Below are 25795 nucleotides of genomic sequence, written 5' to 3' on the forward strand. Positions count from 1 at the left end.
TAAACGACTGCAGTTGAAACCATACAAACTAATCGTGATTCAACATATTACAAATGACGACAAAGTTGCTCGGCTGGTGTTTGTGTGGAAATGATGAAGAGAATTTCAGTCAACGATTCATTTTTAGACGATGAAATTAATAGTGATGAGTCAAAGTTTCACATCAGTGAACCTTCGACTCAGTAAGGTGAACACCCATAAATACTGAATATGGGATAACAAAAACCTTCATCAAATTTTGCAGCAAATTCGTGATAACTAAGGTTAATGTTTTTATGTCCTAAGCGAACATAGACTGTGTGGCCCGTTATTCATCCAGGAGGCATTAGTAAATAGTATCGTTTATCTGGAATGCTTCAAAATTTTCTAATTCCTCAGTTAGACGATGATAAGAAAGATAGTCGGCATTACTATCAGCAAGTCGGGGCACCACTTCATTACCGCCTAGAAATCCGCGACTTTTTGATAGTCAATTCCCAGGTCGGTGAATTTGTCGTGAAGGTCCAATTGCATAGCCATCTCGCTTCTCAGATTTGACCCCGCTAGAATTTTTTTTATGGGGTTTCATTAAAGATCAGATTTATGTACCAAAAATTCTTGCTGATCTTGTTGAGCTAAGACGTCAAAATAACTCCGCAGCTGCAGATGTAAGGCCCGACTTGCAGGCTATAGTCTGGAATGGAATCGGCTTCAAGTGGGATGTATGTCGCATTAAAAGTGGAAGCCACATCGAACCGAAGTGAATTTGACAAATTTGATGTGTTTTTCTAAGAAAGGAGATCTCAACCGAATCTATAAGTTATGTCAATAAATTTTTATTTACTTTTAAATTTGTGAAGTTTTTTTGAGTCGTCCGGTATTAAATAACTATTTCAAAACTAAATTAATTATTTAGCAGTAAAATATAAAATTAAATAATTCATGTTAAGGAAAAAACTAACAATATATTTTATTCCAATCCTACTTAATTCATAAATTCAGATTTGATTATGTGTTGTAGTGTAATAATTTATTCTGCTACCATATCTAGTGGTGTTGAAGAGATTAAAATGAGTTAATATAAATTGAAAGAACCAATAAATTTTAATTATATTATTATTTTACGTGAATATATGTATTGGGCATATTTAGACATGTATATTTTTGATGTTCGAATATAGGGTTTAGCCATTTAAAACGAATAGTGAATTCTAGTTGAAGATTGAAATTTATAATTACTTTAGGGAATATCTTATGTGATAAAATATAATAATGAAACATCGTAAACTAGATGGAAAAGCTTACAATTCAATCAAATGGCTCATCAATAATACCTGCCTTCAGTTCTTATGAAAGTATATTTTTTGTCTTACTATATTTCAGGTAGGCTACCTTTTTTCTGATTAAGAAGTATTTAGATTTGTTAATAATTACAAAATTATTTAGGTTTTTATACAAAAACTTAAATTTTATTATAATTACAATTAAATAAACGATATCGATAAAATTTATTTAGTTTTAGTTGTAAATAAACCTAACATGTTTGTATAAATAAATAAAAAATCTATATGTATTACCTCTTATAATAAAAATATCCATTAATTTTATTTTAAGAATACGGTTTGCTAAATCATAATAGTACTAACTAAACAATATAGATTTGTATGAGGGATGAAAAGTGTGTATTACATATATTCACATACACACATATATACCATAATGCCCTCTCTTTATCTTTTATCCAGCTAAATTTTTAAGATTCTGATAGTTCCTTTTCTTTTTACACGACTATAGTCTTTTTTCCTGATTCATTTATTGTTGCATCTAGTGATGTTTTAATCAATCAGCTCTTCATTTCTCGTGATATATCCCAGCCTGTTAGATTTTCTGTTCTAAATTGTATTTACTAATACTCTAATTATATTTTACTAAGGTTCTATTCTCGTTCAGCCACTTCATATTGTTTATCATTTAATCTTTTCTAATATCCTATTTTCCCAAATTTCAAATGCCTCTAGTCTTTATTTATAATACAAAAAAATGAATCAATCAATATTTTCAATATTTTTGTTAAAAACTTATTTTGGAATTTATAAAATCTCTCAAAATAATCGCACATTTAATTAAAAAAGAATAAATATACGTATATATATTTCATATAATTAAAATAAAATTTTACAGTAATCCTGATAAATAATTTAACCCCTAAATAAATACCTTTTAAAATATCGATAAAAACTTGATAAGTTGCAATCAAATTTAACTGTAAAATGAACGCTTCTTATCAAAAGATTTTAAATAAAAAAGTGAACGAAAAAAATTATTAAGCAGCCCATAGTAATATTAAAATATATATATTTTACTTTATGAGAATATAAGGAAAAAATAACAATTCATATTACAACGATCAACTTTTTAATTTCTTTTTTTACGAACATTAGTTAAATTAATCTACCTGTGAAAGTAATAAATGGACTAGGTGTAAAATACGATATATATGCGGGTATTCCATATTACAGAAATGAAAGTGTAATAAAATTTATGTTTACGTAGTAAACTAAACAAATAACAAGATAATTACTATATTATATAATAAACGTAACTTAAAATAGAAATTGCGTGTTTATACTAGTGTTTTAAGGTTTTTCCATTTTGTTGGAAGATAATGTAATTGATTAGAGGTGAATAAAAAGAGTATTATGGTATGGAACTCACAGCGGTGGATTGTGTGTGTGTGTGTGTGTGTGTACGTATAGGCGGGCGAACAGGGGTGCCAAGCACGAGAGAACACGGTGGGTAACTTGTGCCAGTCGCTTACTTGCTGTTTTAAGCTTTTACTCCTTGAATCAACTCGTTGCACTTTCAAGAGAAAAATGAACCCCTGACTAAACACTTCAACACTTCTATCACTAATAAAGTGAGTGTAAGCAATGAAATTGTATGTGTTAAGTATATTAAACGCTTAGCACAATAATTATTTATTTTTGAATTGTGATAATGTGGAACTGTTCATCAAGAAAATAATTTTAAATACAATTACGTCGTATAATATTTTAAAATAAAAAAAAACAAAATATAGAGCGTGCGGGTGACAATTTTGTATAATGTATTTGTATGTTTTTGTTTTTATCTTCAGCACCGTATTTCAAAAGCTTCTAATGTTTTCTTCTCATACAATCCGATCGCCCAAGTTTCACTTCCATATAAAGCTACACTTAGATGGTCATACGTCTAAATCACTTCAGCTGAAAATTATTTATAAATAAAAACATAAAATAAATATATTAAATGTGTGAACAAATTTTCTTTTAACATAATTATTAATGCTTTCACGTTCTTTTCTATTTAGCCTCTATGGACCACGTTGCAACATTTTAATCACCTCATTCTCTGTTTTTTCATTCTAGTATTCCTTCATAACCCATCTGGTTGAGCTAGTGGTGAACTCGTTATTGCAAATCAGCTGATTTAGAACTCGTGGGTTCTAAGGTTCAAATCCTGGTAAAGGGAGTTACTTTTATACGGATTTGAATTCGTATAAAAAATTAAATACCATAAAATAAATCCGTAAAATAAATATCTAAATAGATAAGTAGATCTGTATCTCAGATACAGATCGTGGTTACAGGTGTTCTTTGGTGGTTGGGTTCCAATTAACCACACATCTCAGGAATGGTCGATCTGAGACTGTACAAGACTACGCTTCATTTACATTCATACATATCATCCTCTGAAGTAATACCTTACGGTGGTTCCGGAGGTGATTTTAATTCGTCGTTTTTGATTTTTAACTTGGAAAACTTTCAGATTTTTTTGGGTTTTCTTTCCTAAAAATTTACCTTTACGGATTTCCTTTTCAGAGATCTATTTTACTTTCAAGTATTTTGTAATTTCTGAGAACCATGTTAATCCATCTTGTTTTGGCCGACGTTTTGAAGAAAAGTACAGTACTACTTTCGGCCGCTTGGTGGGAGTGGGAGTGGGAGTGGGAGTGAAAATGGATTTTATTTTACGTTTTGAAGTATGAGGAGTACAAAAATATTATTAATTTAAAAAGTAATTTCCTTTTACATATAGGCCTAAGAATAAAATTCCACCGGTTGAAAATCTTCTATACTACTAGATAAATTTCATTGAAGTTTAGAAATTCTACAGCGTGTGAAAATTTGATGAAGATTGGTTGAGTTGTTTTTGATTTACGCTCATTTTAAGATAGAAAAGAATGTAGGTTACGGTAACAGCGTAGTAGCGAATTTTTCACACACGCTGAAGTAGTGAGTCACAGTGGTGAATGAGTTGAAACTTAAAAACAAGTTTTTTTTATTGTATTGATTTTTAGACGATCCTATTTTTTATGGATCAAAGGGTTTTTTGCTTAAAATTTTAGATTAGAAGAGGAAATACTTTTTCAAAAGGAAAAAAATAATGTGACAAAAAACTGGTCTTCTTGCGTCGAACTGCCCAAACATACTTTAAAAATTTCTTGGTTAGTCATTTTTGTCCAATCTCGAAAGATGTCCGGAAAATATTAATTTTTTTCTTACTTATCAAATCGGAAAGTATTTTCATTCGTTTTTATATTTTGGAATTATTTTTTATTATTGAGATGTCGTTTTATTTTAGTCCTGAAATGTTTCTTAAAATTCTTTTTTTTCTTCATTAAAATTATAAAATAATTTTTTTTTGATATCACAGTAGAATACACAATATAAACGATATTTCTGTCCTAAAAGCAAAGCTTGACAAAAAAATATCTTGTACTTCAGAAGAGATTCTATAGCCGTATAATTTTGTATATTAGTAAACCTCTATTGTTTTTCAGTGAAATAATAATAATAATATTTATAAAATATTTTGTATTACGGTAAAATAAAATTTTTTGCATTGTTCATTCATAAAAATATAATATTTATTGGTATTTAAAATCCTTCTTTAAAAAACTGGCCTTGAAAGGCATATATTTTTTGAGCAATTTATTTTTTACAATTAGTAGCAAGAAGGATTGCGACCAAAAATAACATTTTTCGTTAAGCGTAACGTGTCAGGAGACCGTTCAAAGATAGCCCACCACAAATACAATATTAATAATATGCATCACCTTTCGTGACACAAATGAAGCATTAAGAAAAACAAAGATTACAGGTAACAAATAATAAAGCCACAGAACATTAAAGCTATAGTGTCACTACAATAAAATCATTGAATCCTCAGCATAGAATCAGACTGCCGACTCAGAGTCAACCAACTTCAGCATTGTCAAATCCCAGTAAATATTCTTAGTTTAAATTATCTCTGACATAATAACCACTGTATCATCCCACGAGTCATGCACTCCAATGATCGTCCATGTCCTCAAAGATCACCGAGGTCCAGTAACGTAGCCTCCTCAATCGCCTTACTTCCTCTCAGTTGTCACGTAAATTCAGCGACAGATGATTCACATGATTGTCCAATTTTAATATGTAATCCCCACTGGTCCACCGTATGTCCTCACGAACACGTAACATCCATTGAAATACATATGGTTATAAAAATATTTACCAGTTGAAAACTTAACACCGTTCGTACAATTTCTATAAACTATTTTTGGAGTATTCCACTACGTAAATTCATTTTTATTTAGATAGCACTTTCTTATTTGAAATAAATAATTCAAATACAAAGTTATTTAAAATTTAATGATTTGGAATATAATTTTTGTGAATATTAAATTTATTAAAATCTCCATTTTCACATTTTCGACAAATTTTATATGTATTAAAATTTTATTTAATCTTACAATTAATATAACAAATGGAGAAAAACAAGGCACATAGAATGTGGCTTACAATAGGAAAGAAATATTAACGATTGACAATTAACGATCGACCTTCTCGTATAAAACTAGAAGAAGGTAAACATGACGTGTTTATCTAAGAATGATGCTAAGTACTGTGTTGGCAGTGAGAAGTCTTTTTTATTCTAATGCAGGATAAAGTAAAAAAGAATAAAGCGCAAATAATATTAAGCACATTTGTGGAGAATATTAAGAAGCTAAATAAAACAAACTAATAATTATAAATATGAGAATACTGCAATAATAAATAGGAATTTCTGATATAATTCCTTAAAGAAATAACAAATAAAGGGTAAATTGAAAACTATAAACTTCTTGAGCAAATTTAAGAAACAAAATACTTCTTTTTTTTACCTCCGGGACTACCGCTAGATATTGCTTCAGTGGATGAGGTGAATGATTTCTAGCGTGGAGAAACAAAATACTGACTTGTGGGAAGATCACATACATAGGCAAAAGTCTTATCTATATTGTATTTGATGAATCTGCCGGAAGGAGGGTTTAATCAGGGAAAATTTGAACCTGATTAGATAACAGAAAATAGCTGTTCTTAACATTAAGAAAAAACGTAAGGAAGAAACGAAAACTCGTCTATCAAAATGATACCAGCCATTTTGAATATCAAAGAAAAATTATAAAATGAGCAAAAAACCAAAAAAATCCGGTAAATACTGGGTCAGTGAATTACCTGTAGGATATGAAATTTAATTTTATTTTAGATGTATTCAGTTATCAGTATGTTATTATTTGACAAATTTTACAAACCTTAGTTGGCGCGCAGGATGGGGATGGATTGATGGAACACTATCAAAAATCTCTAATGGGTACACTATCACTTTTCTGGTACTATTTATATATAAAATAATAATGTTTTAAAAATATTTTATATAAAGTTACAAAACAGTTTATAAAATATAAAATTAATATATTTTATATTACTTCCTTGTACGAAGTAAAGGAAATATTGTAATCACGAAACTTTCGGTTTTCATATTTCAAAGGAAATATCCACTTTGACCATCCCTGAATCCATTTTGACTAGTTTCAGCGTATGTATGTATGTACGCACGTACTTAGGCAATTATGTATCTCTCATAACTCAAAAACAATTACCCGTAGGATGTTGAAATTTTGGATTTAGGACTGTTGTAACATTTATTTGTGCACCTCCATTTTGATTGCAATCGACTTGATCAAAAGTATTCAAAAAGCACAAAATAAAAAATAAAAAAATAGATTATTGAACTTTTCTTAACTGCAGTAATAAGCCCTCATTGCGAGCTTTTCAACGATGTATCATACGTGGTAATTATATTCACTGCTTCCAGAATTATAGCCAAATTTTAATTTATGAAATATTTATATCTTACAAGGGGACGCCACATCGGTTCCAATCCGACTTCATCCCCTTTTTTTTACCTTTTTTTTTATTTAAATGTATTGATTTGTTAATAATTATTCACCTCAGATTGTAAATTTTTTTTTACAATAAATACTAATTCAATAATAATAATAATAATAAAAATATATATATATATATATGAAAAATATCAAAGTTATTAATGAAATAAAATTGTATGCACTTTTCATTTTTTTATTTATTTTATAATTAATATAAGAATTACAACTATTGATTTCCTTTAGTATTCACCTAATCTGGGTGGTTTTGTATTAATGATGTTCTATTTATCATTCACTGTTATCAATTATTGACTTATTCGATCATAAATATTAATAATAATTATATTTTTATTTGTCAGCAAAAGTAATTTTTATTATTTTTCTACGACTGCTTTTATAACGCTCAAATTTGGTTTTCATATTCCCGAAATATCTTTAACGTCACTTTACCGAGTAATGAGTAGATTTTTCTTGTTTTCCTAGCCGGTCAGCTCCGGTGTTTTAATTTCGTACTATGAAATTTGGGTTCCGGCTCAAATGATGAGTCCAATTTCCATTACAATTTATTGTGCGATGTACAAACATGTTACCATTTGCTAAAAATACCTGTCTATGTTATGTAAAAATGTGAATCGGATGTCTGTGATTTTGTTTCACAAACAGGTTTCAGGTCTCGGAACCTATCTTGAATACCTTTTTCGGTAATTTAGCTTATAAATAATGGAATTAACTGTTTCGATACTCGCACTGCAAATTGTAGCGGTTACTCAAATTTATATACATCATTCCTTGAGAATAACATCATTAATTCCATTGTATCTTCTATAATGTATGTCTTTAATTTATATATATATATATATATATATAAATATAGTTACATGAGTTTTATATTTTGATATCGACATCAGTATTCTGTTCAATCGATCTAGTTCAGAATTATCGACTTATTATTTTTTACCGCGAACAACAACGTAGGTTAAACAAGAGATAAATATTAAAATTTAAAATAAATACACGATTGCCAAAAAATAACACTGCTAACACACATTGCTCTTTAATATAGGATAATTAGCGTGCGGGTCACAATTTTATATGTAGTATAATTTTTCACAATTTATTTACACATTTATTTATGCTCTGACACTTCCGGTAATGTATGGATTCCAACGCGGGGTTATACATCTAAATCGGTTCAGTCGTTGAGCTGCTACGCTGGAAAAAAAACATACATATACCTTAAATACATTACACTCATTTTTGGGCAGTCGTGTAAGTATTGGTTTATGAAAATTTTGGTTTCTCTTTCCGTTTAAACAAAATTATCTTTAAACTAAAATAAGTGTCTAACGAAGAAATTATTTTTATAAGATTACTAATACTCGTATCTTTTCTTTTAAGATATTTATTAAATTTTATAATAATAAAACACTTAATAAAGGAGTGATTAAACTGGCCATGAAATTCCTTACAACAAGTATAATAATTCATGGTGAAACATAAATTCATCATTATTCTTCAGATGTGGATATCATAAAAAAATACCATAAACGATAAAAAAATCCATTAAGTTGCAGTATTTCAACCAATAATGATTGTAGATAGTAAATCTTTTTTTCGTAATTAAAATTTATTTATTAAAGATTTACTATTTACTTAAGATTTTTATTTACTTATAAAAAATTAATTATTATTTCAATTATTAATTAATAAATTTGATTAAATATCTATTACAAAACTTTTATAATTAATTATGTACTTTTTCTTCACCTATTTCATTATAGTTGTATGCCTAATTACAATTTACCTATTACAAATACAATATTTATAAATTAATTATAGCAATGATAGTGTATATATAAATATATGAGGGTCGTTTAATAATTAACGAAACAAAAATGATTATAGAATAATTATTATTTATCCAAGAACAATTAAGCTACTGATTGCTATTTTTCTACATAAAGACTGCCTACATTAAGACACTTTTCCAATCTTTCTGTAAGCTTTCTAATTTCTGTAGTAAAAAATTGTGTTCTCTTTGCGTCTAAGACGTTCTTAACCACAATCTTGAACCGCTCATTATAGCTCAAATTGGTGCCAAGTAAAACCTCTTTTACAAAGGCAAAAAAAAAAAATCGGATGTTGAGAAAAAGTAGACTGTAGAGTCTATTTTTGGGAAATGTGGCAACATTTCCCGACATGAATTTTGAATAGCTTCCCGTTTTTTTTTTGTTTTTTTTTGAGTGGTATAAGGGCAGGCGTTACAGTGTAGTAAACATATGCCTTTTAATAGAAAACCAGGACGTTTTCCTCTTTATTAAACGGTTGTATTTCATTTTCAAGCATGTCACAACACTGCTCACTATTTGTTTTTCCAAAAATTCCAATAAATTGGAACTTTTTAGTTCCAAAACACACGTAACATCTCTTTACCGGGTAACAAGTAAATTATTAACTTTTTATTAAATATCTTAAAAAAATATGGTCAATGAAACGTGTGACAACTTAATTTTCTTTAATTTTCACCTAATCTGGGTGGTTTTGTATCAATGATGTTCCAGTTATGGTTTAATTTTATCAATTAGTGTCTTTTTGAATCGTAAAGATAATGATAATTATTATTTTTTATTAATTTGCCAGAAAAACTAATTTTTATTACTTTTCTAGAATTGTCTTTATAATCCCCAAATTGGGCTTTTATAGTCCCGAAGTATCTTTAACATCACTTTACCGTGTGATGAGTATATTTTGTTTTTTTTTCCTGGCCGGTCAGCTTGGATGTTTTTATTCCGTACTCTAAGGTTTGGGTTACGGCTCAAAATAATTAGTCTAATTTTCGTCACAAATTATTGTCCGATGTAAAACCGTCTTACATTTTACTAAAAATAGCTGTCTTTTAAGTTATGTAAAAATGTGAATTCGGATGTCTGTGATTTTGTATCAACCGTAACGAAACCTATCTTGAAAACGTTTAGCATGTAACCTAGCTCAAAAATAATGGAATTAACTGTTACGATACTCGCACTATAAATTGTAACGGTTTATCATATCTATATATGTTTGTGTTCTAGTATAAGATAAAGCGATTTTGTAAAACATTAGTCGAATGTTCCATTGTTGTAACTTTAGTTCTAATTTTAAAAGTATTAAAATCTTTTATGAGATAATCGTTTACATTGACAAAAAACAAATTAAGTGATTTTAAAAACAGTAACCGATCTTAAGGAGAATCTGGTGAAAAAGAATGAACAAGGTTGTTGGAAAAATGTATTATAAAAGAAATATAAAGAACGATACAGGTATTAGAATGTATAAGATAGAAAATTAAGGTTGAAACTTGTAAACGGCGTTATAAAAGTTAAGACTTTACAGAGAATGTATGAAATAAGTAATATATCAAAGAAATTATAAAAATAATGAAAAATATTTAAAATACAAAAGAATATGCATTTTAAAATATTGTAATAGCATTTCAATAAAAAGAAAACATCTATACCGCAAATTTGGGAAAATATTTCACCGTAGGCTTTCCAGTTAGACAAAAATTATTGCAAACAAAAATTTTAGTTGAAATCTGAATAGAAAGAAAATCTTTAAAAACGATATTCGCTGATTAAAGTTTCCTGAAAAATAGTTTTTAAATTTATATGTTACCGTGAAAGACCAACATCTGGCAAATGTCGATATTCTTTGTTGAATGTCGAAACATACCAAATACTTTGGTAAAAAAACGATATATTTGCTTATTCAGATGTATACCGGTATATGTCGACAAACACAGACAAGCTCTGGGGGGAAAGGGGTCGAAATGATAAACAGAATTTAAAAATAAATTACCCAGTGCCAATCTCTAAGGGAAATAGTTTACGAGAAACCCTTGTAAAAAAAAAGGAAAGTTTAAATTTAAGCTAAACATAATCTATGTTCGCTTTCCTTGCTAACCTCGTCTTATTTACTTTAAATATACAAATTATATTTGTTATTTTCTAACATTGAAGGTGATTAATCATGTTCAAAGGATTAATATGAAATTTAATCAAATTTTCAGCATTTTATTTACTGAAAGGGCCAGTCAGGGTATACAGAATATGGTAACTGCTTGGATAAACGAAAACGATAAAAATAAATGGTTAAATGGTTTGCCTTTTGGTCAATTTTTAAAAAATATTTTTATTCAATTTCACCATCGGTGATTGCTTAATGCGGTAAATTTGATTAATCCCCTCCAATGTCAAAGAATAATATATTTAATTTGTATATTTAACGTGAATTAGACGAGGGTAGCGAGCAAAGCGAGCGTAGATTATGTTTGACTTAAATTTAAACTTTCCTTTTTTTACGAGGAATTCTCGTAATCTATTTACCTTAGATTGGTACTGAATGATTTTTTTTCTAATTATCGTTTCGACCCCCATAAGAGCTTATTTGTATTTGTCGACATATACCGGCGAAGGCCCATAGATTTTTCACCAACATATATTGGTATGTGTTGACATTCAACGGAGAGTATCCGCATTTGCCAGATATCGGTCTTTCACAGTGGCACATACATACATTTTTAATCATATATAAGGTTTTAAAAATATATATATTTATTTATTTTTTAAGTAAATAGAGTTATTTTTAAAACGCAAAAATAAAACACTATTAAATGAGAATAAATTCAAAAGAATCCTGCAAACGTGTACATTATTTCCTTTCCCTTTGTAACAAATTTTTTTTTTTAATTCACTAAACTTTTTTTTCTTCGCTGAGGTTAATCTTTGTAACCCTTAAAACCGGATTTTTGCATGTTGTGAACTAGTCTTCCCTTTCACTATTATTTGTAACAGAATATATATATATATATGTGTGCAAAAATAATTCTAACAGCCTTCGCATTCAATAGTCATCCTGTTTTTGTAAATGGTAAATGTAACTGGAAAAATTTTATTAATAAAAAAGACTATTGTAAAATTTTATAAAAAAATATATTTAAAAAAGTAATTTATGTGTTTAAAAGTATTTTATATTTAAAAAAAAAAATACTTTCACTTTTATTAAACTATTCAAATAATATTTATTCGCTTATTTTAAATTAATAATATTTGTATAGCTATTAAAAAATTAAAAAGTTAACTCTGGTTAATATAATTCTTATAACAGACATATTTTGTAATAACACTTTAATGTAAAATGTACAGCATTAAAATCAGCCGATTAGAAATTTTTTTGATGTTTTCTATATTGTAAATAAAACTTAATTAATATATTTTAAAAATAGGAGGTCTTTTTCAAATCGTACCGCATGTATATGTTTTTAATCACATATATATATTTATTCAAATATTACGATCAAATTTACCGATTTTGATTATCCTTTTTGTCAAACCGATGTTAAAAAGTTTCTAGTGATTCCGTAGTAACGTTCTCTCTCTTTTCTGTTTAACCTTCGGAATCACCGTAAGGTTTTACTTCAGAAGATGAATGTAAATGAAGTGTAGTCTTGTATAGTCTCAGGTCGACCATTCCTGAGATGTGTGGTTAATTGAAACCCAACCACCAATGAATACCAGTATCTACGATCTAGTACTCAAATTTGTAAAAAAATAACTTCCTTTACTAACTGCCGTAGTGACGTTCTTACAGATAACATAAATGAAATAAGTTACTAATGAAACGTTATATGGTAGAAGATTAAATAAGAATATGAAAAAGACTTTAAGTTGAGATGTCTATATTATTTTTGCCTAAAGGGAAACGATCAGTTTTTCCTTTATACTAACTTCCGGAGCCCTTTTTTACTCTGTGATTGTGATACATAGAAAATGCTTGAAATGCAATTAGCTAATCATTTTTTTTTTCACTGAAAGTAATGATGATTTTATTTGCAGCTACATCCTATGAAAAAATAATTAAGTACTGCTTTTAATCAAGTATTGCTGAATATTTTATTATTGAAGATGATTTGGCAAGCTGATAATTAAATTATTTCAGGCTAAATAATCAGATAATTTCTAATTTTTCCTATTTAAATCTGATAAGGAACCTTTGTTTTTGTTAAGAATGTCTTTAAGAAATTTTCGTGAGTGACTTATCAGAAAGCTTACAACTGTTTCATTTAACATTTTTTCAGCACGATAAATTACTGAAAAATATTTGTTTCATACAACTATACTGCTTGAAACATTATTTATAGACCTAAATGAAAAATATGTTTTAAATATTCGTCATAAAAATACATTTATCCTATAAAATCCGCTTGTACTTCAGTAACTAGTCCATAAACGTTATAAATCTTTTATTGACAGATTCTAAACGTACTTTTTTCGATTCATAAATGCGCACAAATAAATTACGATTTTATCTTTCCGTATGTAATAAATCCAGGGGTTAATAAAAATAAACCAAAATACCATCGTTTATGTATTTTTTTAACTTTTTTTTTTTCTACATATATCCTCTTGAATCGTTATTATATTTCTTTAATAAAAATATCTTTTATTCCTACTGAAAGTTTTATATGAAAAATTATTTAAAATGTTAAATACGATTTTAATTAATTCAGCTGAGAGAAAACCCCGAATATTTCCCAAAAATTGATCATGTCGTACTTTACTAAGAAACCTTTACTTTTGTTTGTATATTTCTGTTGTAATATCTGTTTACTGATAATTTATTTATTTTTCTTAATGATTCACATTGTAATAAAATTTGTTTTACTAAAAATTAAGTTTGATTTTTTAAACGAAAAATACGACAAATCAAATTTTAAAAAGAAGTTTGCATTTTAATAATTTTTAAAACGTAAAATAACAAACTTAGTAAAAATATATAACTGTTATCAGTTAACTTGATTCTTATTGATTGATTTTATGTATTATAAGAAATATTTATGCAACAAAACCTAAATAAATCATTGAATTAAATAATAATTAATTAAAATATGCTTGTCATGAGAAGATTGACAACGAAGTAAAAACCCAGAATATTAAATCTTAGTTTATTCTAAGAAAACAAAACATATTTTTATTCCACTAACTTAAATAAAAAAATAAATGGCGTTTAAAAATTTACAGCACTTTTACTTATTACTTAATGTATCATCAACATTAGCTGCAAAAAGGAAAGAAAAAGACTTTGCACATAATTTAGTTCGAATTATTATTGAAATAAACAAGGGAAAAATTTATATATACGATGGTTTTAATAAAGATAAAATCGATAACTAAAAATAAAAATTAAAAAAATTATTATTAAAATAATATTTTATAACTAAGCTATTTTTTCTTTTATAAAAAGAATATATATATATATCCTATATCCTATATATATAATATATATGTATAGGAACAATTCTAATAACAAAACTACAAATTATTTAATAACATAATATTGAATTGTTATATATAGAAAATTTATTATATAATTAAGTAAATACGGATAAAAATATTCAGCGCCTAAATACCGTTAAATAATAAAATAATTTGTTAAGTTAAAACAATAGATGAAATCTGTGAGTCTTAATATCTGATTTAATTAGCAACAGTGAAATAAATATTTACAAATAATTCCTGATTAGAAACAGAGTTATCTAAAAATAAACAAAGGTAAAATTATTTAAAATATTAATTTTTTCATGTTTTCATTACAAACATTTTCCCTAAATTAATTTACTATAAAAATCCAAAGTATAAATAACAGAATAACCTGCAGTTCTTGTTAATAAATTATTTTTTAAGCTTATATACCATTCAATTATTTTTTTAATATAATAATATTTCCCAGCTATTAAAATTACAGGATTACTACGCTTCGTTAAAAAAAATCAATTAATATAATATATGTAACGTTACAAAAAATTACATTTTTAATTATATTATAAAATCTGGGGTAATGAAATCATAAATTTATTTTCTAAATATTATTACTTGCTTGTTTATTTTATAATAAAAATTAAATTATATAAATTTACTTAAGAAAGTTTTTAATGATATTGAAAAGTTTTCAGTTAAAATCTTTCTTTTTTTAAATATTATACATCAAAATCAGTATATTTATTTTAAATATCTAATTTCAAACATTTTGAAGAAGCATCTTTTACATTCCTAAATAGGGTAAATTAATCTTGTAACTACAACATTTGTAAAGATAAACGTTTTGTATAATCTTGTACTATATTCATAGTTTTTTTCTTTTATATTGTTAATAAACTATGTCAAATTTATTATTTTATTTATGGTTGACGTAATATTTAATACTTACGGCTTCCATTAATATTAAAAATGTTTGTTTCTTTCTTTACCTAATAATTTGTAATTTTGTGAAATATTTTTATATATTTATTTAATTGGTATCATTGAAAATAGCTAATTCTATATTTTAGATATCTCAAATTTAGAATTCCACTGTATTTACTTCTTATACAAATAAATACTTAATAAAGTAAACAAAATTTAAATCTATTAAAATTAAAAAATCACGACTGCCAAAAAGAACTAAAAAAATAGGATGTCCGACCAGAGCAGACCATTACATAACGTTTCCTTTTTTGATATAATCTTTGACGTTCACAGTAATGTAAGGATTCCAACGCGCGGTCATACATCTAAATCGGCTCAGCCGTTGATTTGCTACGGTGAAAAAAACAAACATTTACATACATATACCCTAAGTGCATTACACTCCTTTTTTGGGCAATCATGTAAAAAGAAAGAAGAGTAATCATTTTAAAATTATTAATCTGAAAAATATATTTAAAAATATATTTACTATAAATAAATAATTATGATGAAGTGAATCTATATGATTTTAAAGCAATTTAGTTAAAAAGAAAATATTACTTGAAACCTAATTTCCAAGTCATATGAAATTGATAGAAAATAGTTTTTCAAAATTAATTTTTTTTAAAGTTTAATTAAAATTTTTAGATTTACATCTGCGAAAGGTAATAGTATATAAAGTGTTATTTTAATTCAAATTTGAACGTATAACTTATTTTTGAACTTAGAAAAAAATTAGCTGCATTTATATTTCTTATCGGTAACAATGATATTTTTATAATTATTATTTGATATCTTAAAAAAAATTATGTTTATATAATATACCGAATTTCATTAAAACAGACCAAATAAATTCTACAACAAAGCTTATGAGTTCGATTACAAGCTTCGGTTTTTAAAATTTGTGACGAGTAACTCTTACATTAAATCGACTAATGGTTCATAGTAAAAAACTTATTAATTGATGTAAAATGTAATAAAAAAAGTGAAGCTTTTTTTAAAATAAGTTTACTTTTAAAATTATTTGAAGAAAAAAATTTTGGGTACTAAGATTACTATTTAATAAATTTTATATGAATATTTTAATGTAATGTACGATATAATATGAACAATTTTCCTTCATTGTATGGTATTACTGTGAAAGTAAAAAAATAGAATAATTTCATTCATCAACATGAAAGTAAAAATCTACTACTCAATTTTCTAAACAAAATATGTTTTTAATTTTTAAATGGAATTGAAATTTTGTCTTGGTAGAAGAATTTATAAAACTCAATGAAAAAAATACAAGAAATATGTTATTCTTGTAATTAATTTTATAAATTTGAATTAATTTTTTTATTTATTTGTAGATGATATTAAATAAGATTGATTTAAGATGTGATTTTGTATTAAAATATTTTACTGAACATTCTTATGAAACATTAAAAAGAAATGGACAAACTGATTATGAAAAAAAAAATTTCATGCCTGTAATATCGTAAAATATGTAGATTGCAGATATGATATAATTTATATTACAATTATTATTAAGTACTATATATATATTAGTGAAAAAATAACAAAAAAATTACATGAAAACTAACAAAATTTAATCACCTTATTAAAATAAGAAAGTAATTTATGTTATTTAGCAAAAATAATAATAATCATTGGAAAACCATTTTATCAATAATTAACGAATGCGTAAAATACCTAGGTCTTCATCTGGATCGTTTCGTAACATGGAAAGTACGTGTATGGGATAAGAGGAAGCAATTAAACGTCAAATTAAAGGAAATGTACTGGTTGCCGAGCAGATAGTTTCAGTTATCATTATCCAGTAAGCTGTTATTGGACTCAGCAGTCCTGAAACCAATTTGGACATGTGGAATTGAACTATGCGGAACAAAAAGCAAGAGCAACGTCGAGATCTTGCGGCTTCAGAATATATCAGTGAAGTGTATCACAGTGGCGTCTTGGTTTGCGAAAGATGAGATCCATGAATATTTTGGTTCGGGACGTTGCGTCGGGGAAGAAATTAAACCCTTCAGTTCTAGATATGAACTGCGTCTGAACCACCTGACCATGATCGTTCTAAATAATAAAGAGGATTTTGAAGGTTTAAACGTCTCCACATCCTGGACATTAGTGTGAATCTGCATGATTATGTCACACATCGTCTGAGAGTTTTATTTTTATTTAATCTTCTCTATTTTTTCGATTTTTCGCTTACTTTATGTTTCATTTTTTCTTTCTCAGTGTTCATCTGTTGCTCCTTTTTTATTTCTGGTTATTGTTAGACTTGTTATGTTACTGATGGACCTATTTTTCGAAATTAAAGCGTATGAACTTTCCGCACAAGTTACACTAGTTTGTAATTATTGTGAAGTTACAATGAAACGTTTTTTCTTTGGTTTAACAAGGAGAACAAAAAAGAATTAATTTATATTAAATTGAATAATATTTAAACGTTAAAATATTTTTTAAACGTTGTAAAAATAGATATTACATAAAAAAGTAAATATTTGTAAAAACGTCTTTAAGATTTAATCTTTTTCTACAAGTATGATACAAATCTCAATATATTAATTAAGTTTTTAAAATGAATTAAATCAATATTTGTTGCTGTTAAACGTATAAAATTTAATTTAATAGTCATTAGGAAAAACGTAACATGGAGATAGACATTTTTTTTTATAAATGTAATACCATCAACATTACATGGAACGTTAACATGGAATATTCAGATAAATTTTTTAGAGATTGTTTTAATATATTTCATTACTTATAAACGTTTTAACACACTATATACCTATAAGAAGAAGTCAAAAACAAAAAATGGATACACTACAACGGTTACTTATAAAACATTTCTTTATAATATAGTTTGTATTAAGAAAACACTTTCTAATAGTAGTAAATATGTTTAATTCTTATTATAAAAATGCCCATAGAACAAAATAATTTTAAAAAAAGAACATAAAAAAACGTTATATCTTTATCCATTTTTCACTCCACTAGTATGCACCTAATCAGCAGATAATTAAATTTTTTTAACTAGAATAAATATTTTATTAGGATTAGAGAATAAAGCCACATTACTGGTGTGTGCTCCTGTCCAGATAAAAAATACCCTGCTCTATCACTTTCTTGCATGGAAAAATCAAGGAAAACCGTTGCAAAAGCTTAATTAGAGCTTTTGCATTACAAAGTGCAGTAAATATGAGCATACGAGAGATATAAGAAAGTTGTAGTATATATTGATTTAAAATTAATAAGTAACTAAACCTATTACGAAATAAAATAATAATTTTAAAATCGAGAGATATTTAAGTACGTAATATTGAGTGTCGAGTATTAAGATAATTCTAGTTTAATTAATTAGTACCCGTTATTTAAAAATTTAACAACATAATAATATTTCTTTTTTGTGAAAAAAAAGTTATAATTTTATTTCAGTTTATTTAAATAAATTAATCGAAAATTAAATAAACCGATCAAAAGATACTTTATATCCTTAGATAATTTATAAAGAAATAGAAACAAGCTTAATAAGGTTCTTCCTTGTAAGTTTAGTATTGTGCTATGTATCAAGAAACTCGGTTTATTGTGTAGTGTGATAAAAGTGAACGTTGTTATTTTTTGAATTAATTATAAAGTGATTTTTTAACCATTTACGTTGAGTTTTTATACCTGTTTATGTTATAAAAATAATATTCCAATATTCATGATCAATGAGTACCAACTCCTTTTTTTGGCACACTGTTTAATTTATAATCGGTTCCAATTTATCGGACCATAAATAAATTTGAATACAAAAAAAGTCACTCAGAAAGGGGTTTCCATTGAAATCCCTCAGAACTGTATATGTATACATATCTTATTAAAGTATAAATAAATATATAATAAACATAAATAAGTATACACAAAGTGAGCTCAAGAAAAACTGATAAATTTCAGAACATAAAAAGTAATGAAAACACCAAAAAATAGTCTTATCAATTAAACAATGAAAAAGAGAAACAAATAATGAAATCAACAAAAGTAAGTGACGAGTGAAGTAGCAACATTAGTTATACTTAACCATACTTAAATGATATAAAGATAGAATATAGAAATTGTTAAAAAATCCTTAGAGTGTAAAAGCTGATACAAAGGGTTTTACTAGCTAATAATTAAAGTGACAAAAAGTTACAGAATTAATAATTGTCATAGTTTATGTTTTTTAAAACGATATTTCCTGTATTAATATATTACAATCCATTTACACAATATTACAGTTATAAAGTTTGCAATAAATTTCTAAAGTAAAAGCCGAGATTTTTAACACTTATTATTTTTAAACACTACATGTTACATTTTCATAAGATTTAAACAACGTTTTCTAAATTTAGATATTTTTGCATACCTTAAATTTGTATACGTGTTTGGTAACAGTTGATTTTAAACTTAATCTAATCTCTTAGAAAAAAATTCACATGTGTATCATTATAAGAAAAAATTCTCAAAATCGATACTCATTGTAATAACGAAATAAAAAAGAGATTTGAAATATATTTTGCATAATTATTCTTGATAAAATACTAATGATCAAAACTATTTAAAGTTGTATAAGCATCTTTAAATATAATAAATGATTGTGTTTGAATTACATAAAAAGTAAATGAACAAAAAATATCAGTTGCATATAAATTTCTGACTTGTCTAAAATATTATAAAAGACCAATATAGATTGCGTAAGTTTATCTATTCTGCTGTGTTATATATTTATCTAAAAAAAACAAAAAAACAATAAAAACACCGTTTAAAATAGATAATACAAAATGAAAAATGTATATTAATAGCAAATAGAATTCATATCGTTTTAAGAAAAATGATTTTTAATTCGAGATTTTAAAACGGATTACAACAAAGTTAATTAAATAAAGATTTTTATAACGTATGAAAGTAGTTAAAATTTTCAGAAATTAAAAAAAAAATTATATAATTTATAAAGTAATTTTCTTTTCAAACAACCAAAAACTTTTTTTTATCACATAATCAAAGGTTTATTTTTATGTAAGTTAAAACTTAATAAGTCCAAAACAGTATAATTCTAATCCAAAACAAGTGGAAGAAAACTAATAGCAAAATACGAGTATCGATGGCTTTTTTTATTATGTGTTTTGTGAATCAAGTAAGCTTATTTAAACAAAACTAATTATATTTTATTTAAAAAAACAATTATTTTAATTTTAGCTTCTTTATAAAACAAAGCAAAAAATATTAATTCAAAAATTACGATTCAATTTCAAAAAAAAAAAAACATTTCAATTTTTAAATTTGAAACGGGTGATACTAGTCACAAAAAAATAGCTAGTTTTATGGATTTTATTTTATAGCTTTGTTTACAGAAACTTTTAAAAATATAAATTTGCTTTTACTATATATATGTTATTTAATTTTTTGACTAATTTATAAGCACGAGTCAACTTAGGAAGTTTGGAACTACATGAAGTGGCTGTCTACAAGTAACAATTAGATTACTGATACTCTGACAATTTGTTTCGTTTTTCTAGAAAAAGTAAATTACAGAAAAATTTTAAAATACTAATATGTAATTATTAATTACAATCAAAAGACCATTTTTTAAACTGTTCGTTTTTATCATATTTTATATGATAACATTAAGAATTCTGTTAAAAATTAACAAATGAATTTCTGTATCAAATCATATATTTAGTAAGTACTACAATTATTATCAACATCGAAAAATCAATAATACATAGAAAGTTTTTATGTTTAAAAACGGAAATGTTTTAATATTTTTACCAGTATTAAATATCTAGGTCTCAAATTGAAAAAAAAAAAATATTTAGGAAACAACTAAATGGTACGTCAAAATAAGTTAACAAATTATATTATACAAGATTTTTATTTTTTACTATTCCATACCACTAAAAATTTATTATATTTTTAAAAAAATGATGAGGCAAAAAAATATTAATATTAATTTACAACATGGTTTAACATCAATAATCAATCAAATATCATTGATCTCATATAGTCTTGAAATCAGAAAATATTGTTTGATTTAATAAGTAATTAGATTAAGATAGGATTTTCCAAATAGATTTTATATATTTTTTTTAAATCTCCAATTGCAATGTAGATCTTTCAACTTTTTCTAGCAAATAAGAAAACAAAAATTTCTAAGTCCGAAATTACAATGAAAAAAGTATGAGAAAATTCTGTTCAACTGTCATGATCTTTTACAAAAATAAATTAATACTATCTAAGTCAATTTAGTTAAAGAGCGGGAAATCTTTCAAGAGGTAATATTTTATCAAGTTCTCCCGTACAATTTATATATGAAGAGCGTTTTGTAGGAAAAAAATTTATATATCAAATAAAACAAGTTTGAATTCATTTATATGATTTATATACGCAAACTAAATAATTCACAGCATTCATAATAAAAGTAGATAATAGCTCAAAATTGTAATATATTTATATATTTTTTTATGAATAGCATCTCAGTTCTTTTATATGTTGCATAAAAAGCTTCATTCTAATGCAATTCCTAGATTTTAATATCTGTACATAAGAAGTAATGTAGAGTAGACAATCCTATCTAATAAGTAGAATGCTGATTGCACAAATTGCGCAATACACTCCACAAATGAGAATAAACTAATAAAGAGTATCAGTTTCATTTTTAAATTAATTTACTTACTTGCTTTTTATTTATTCGTTTTAGAAACTTCTTATTAAATCCATTTTATCTATTTTTTATTGTACATAGATTCAATAGAAAGATTTACCTAGAATTTTATTTTCCAGTTTGATTAAAGTTTGAATTGAAATTTAAATTAAAATTTGAAAGGAATTACGCTAATATTTTTAAGTATTAAAAACATATTGTTGTAATTTTTTGTGATAAACACAGCTAATTAATTTTTTTTATTATATTTGAGCAAACGTATACTCGGCCTCACGATACTAAAGATATAATTGAATATAACATTTAGAAATTTTCTGTGATCTAGAATATTCCAAAGCATTTATTTATTAATTCTAAAAAAAATTGATATGATCAATACAATTCCCAAGTAAAGTAAAATGTTTTTTTACTTCATTGTTTACAGATTTTAGTATAACTGCAAAGTAATAATAACTTCATAATTTTTTTACTATCAGCAACTAGCTGATAGTAATTTCTTGATATTATTTATAGTATTGAGCTCTATAGAAGAATGTTAGTCTTTAATCCGAGAATTTTTGATTTAAATCCCAGGATTGACATTTTTTGTACGCTACAAAAATCCGTTTATAATCATTAAAAAAAAAAACAAAAAGTAAACTTTAGGATAACCAGAAGTGATACCATAGGCCTGTAGTTACCGAAATAAGAATAAACAAGTGAATTTTCAATTATGAAAATTAATCTATCCAATATTATGCAATTACAAAAAAATTAAAATTTATTTTAAATTTCAATAAAGAAATAATTTTTATTTTTAATTTTCCTTTGCATATGCGCGTATTATAGTTTTTAAATGTGCATACTTATGTATATATAGAGTTTGAGAAATTTCAATGAAAATCCCTCTCTGAATGTAATACTATATTTTGGTATTCCAATTTATTTATGTTCTGGTAAATTGGAACAATTGTAAAGTAAACACTACGGCAAAAAATTTCTTTTTAAAGCATTTAAAACGAAGAAAATTAATTAAAATGAGAATTTTAATTCCTTAAATAAAACAAAACTGATTCAGTAAGTAATAAGAAAGTTCTTATTCTATATAATAATCGATTAGAATGATTTCTATGGTCTTCTTATTTCCAAATATATACTTTAATTTTAGAAAAAAATACTGAAAGTATTTATTCTCAAAATTTTTCAAAAGATTATAAGAAAAACAATTTTCTATTAATAGTATTGACAATCGTAACGATAACTGATAATTTGAATTCCAAAAATATGCTGTAAAACTTCACTCCGTAGTATTTAATTTCGATGATCTACGGAAACCTGTTTATTTATCTTTGCTTCAACCATTCACATTTTCATTCTTAATTGACATTTATAAATTTGTTTCGTTTTACTTCCCAAAATGTTTTATCTTTTGAGAAACCATCAAATCACATTTGCGGTTATCCTATTACAAATAAACAGAATAAATCGATTTAAATGATTTTCAATATATAAACTTTTGGCATTTATATTTTAGATTAATAAAAGATTAGAAATTCAGTTATCGGTTTATGCTTTCAGAAATAATTCTTATATTTTATAGAAGTCTTAATAAAAAATAAATAAATTAATTAACTAATACGTCTTATAATTATAAAATATTCTTCGTACAACAGTGTACAATTAAAATAGAACCTTATTTTATATCATAAGAACAGCTTTGAAAAAGAAAATTTGCGTAAATTTTTACATTTTAATCGTACATTATTATTTAATCATTTTCATCTAATAAATACTAAATTTAATATAAATATTATTATCAGTAATCATATAATAAAGTTAACTTAGTAAAAGAAGCATAAATGTTAAAATAAGATTTTATCGATCATTTATCGATTAATCTAATACTTTGTATACATCTAATTTTAACTACATACCTGTTAAATAATATTAAATTTATCATTAAAATAATTTACAATTTTAACATTGTAAATTATTATTTTAACATTGTAATACTTCGATTTCTTTAAAAGAAATCGAAGTATTTTTATGATTTTTGATACGATGTAATATACAATATTTTCCTAAAATATTCATTAGCAAGAAATAATATTCATTTATCCATTAAAGACAATCGATAATTATTAAAAATTAATATTTAAACGTAAAAAAGTAAAAAATAAGCTTATTTATGATACCTGGAGTTGTGGTGGTGAGTTCCTTAAACAGATGAGTAGGTTCGTTAATTGGTCGTAGTTAAGAAGCATCACGATTTCACAGCATAAATAGTTCGATTTGTTTTTTTTTATACTTAGAAAAATATTATCACAACCATATTGTATCACAAGTTGGACTCCTATACACTACAGTATTTGGTACAAGTCTTGGAGTTTAACAGTTCCACAACAGTACAAACAGTAGGCCTTAATAATAAACGATTAAAACTCTTTTGGACGAATGGAAAATACTTTTTTTAAAAATTTAATTTCTTTTCTAAATATTTAGGCACATAGAATTTCTCATAAAACATATACTTTTTGTAATAAACTTTTAGAACACCGAGTAACTTTTTTGCGAGTATTTTTGATTTTGAATTTAGGGGGTAATTTTTTGCTTGTTTTGATTGAATGGTGTGGAAGGATGCCGTTTTTGGAATTCGTACTGAACAGTTGGATTAAGGGCCCGATTATATTTGAGGAAGGGATGGTATATTAGGATAGGGTTGGAGCCTGTAGAGGGTGGTTACTTAGTGGTTACTGCATCGAGATTTTTTCTGTCCTTTTGGGGTTTACTTTACCCCGGGTTTATAACTCGATCACTGTGTGCGCGGTTTACATCTGCCCCGGACCTGTCATCATATAGCAGGTTCTATTATCTACGCATCACTAGCACTAACACTGTGTCTCTGATGCAATGTCTTACAAGGCCTCGTATTATAATAGTCTTATAGGAGTCTTTGCGAAACGTATTGTCCAATAGATTTCAAATTTCAATAGCATAGCTTCTTTACATCGAATACTCGCGGAGACCAACAGTGCACACCATGGTCGAACCTGTAAACATGCACCTTCTTTTATTAAATAAACTGTGCTCTTCGATCACCGACAGTGAACAGAGGCCCAACATGCGCGAGGATATCCGCAGGCGCCAACTGTCAGGCGGTCAGGGAGGCATTCGATTTTATCACGGCCTATACCAATACAATAACATCAATTAATAAAAGCTACTAAACAAATATACAGTTGTATTGTTTTCTCCTTTTTCCCCCTGTTATTATTTATAAATAAACAATATATCCGCCTTTTTTTTTTCAATTTATAGGCAAGTTTTTGAATTTTATTAAAAATAATTTTTAGATACAACTTTTTGTAAACTATACAAATCACGAACTTCTCATTATTATTCTGTCTGATCTGCAATTAATATATTACAATATCCTAAAAATTATCTTACTGTCACCCGATCAGGTTCTTAATAAAACTCCTCGTTTTAGATAAGTCAGTAATTTTGTCGATACACCGTCTCCATCAGGAATGTTTAAACGTTGAATAATAGTCCGCTCTTTTTATTCTAAAAAAATATAACTTTTAATTATGAACAAAAACAAAACGATTATTCTTGTTCAGATATGTTTTCTATTTACACAAAAAATTATTA

General features: G+C 25.9%; 1 protein-coding gene across 1 annotated transcript in view; it reads right to left on the bottom strand.

Moving 5' to 3' along the window:
- The window catches only part of LOC142317536 (uncharacterized), a 421737-nt gene that overhangs the window by 392951 nt on the left and 2991 nt on the right, over positions 1 to 25795 (bottom strand). Inside the window, exon 2 of the mRNA XM_075354096.1 lies at positions 24337 to 25191. The gene's annotated coding sequence lies outside the window, so the exon portion shown is untranslated. The remainder of the gene's footprint in view (positions 1 to 24336; positions 25192 to 25795) is intronic.

The sequence above is a fragment of the Lycorma delicatula genome, chromosome 1, assembly GCF_047948215.1.
Source record: "Lycorma delicatula isolate Av1 chromosome 1, ASM4794821v1, whole genome shotgun sequence".
Lineage (NCBI taxonomy): Eukaryota > Metazoa > Arthropoda > Insecta > Hemiptera > Fulgoridae > Lycorma > Lycorma delicatula.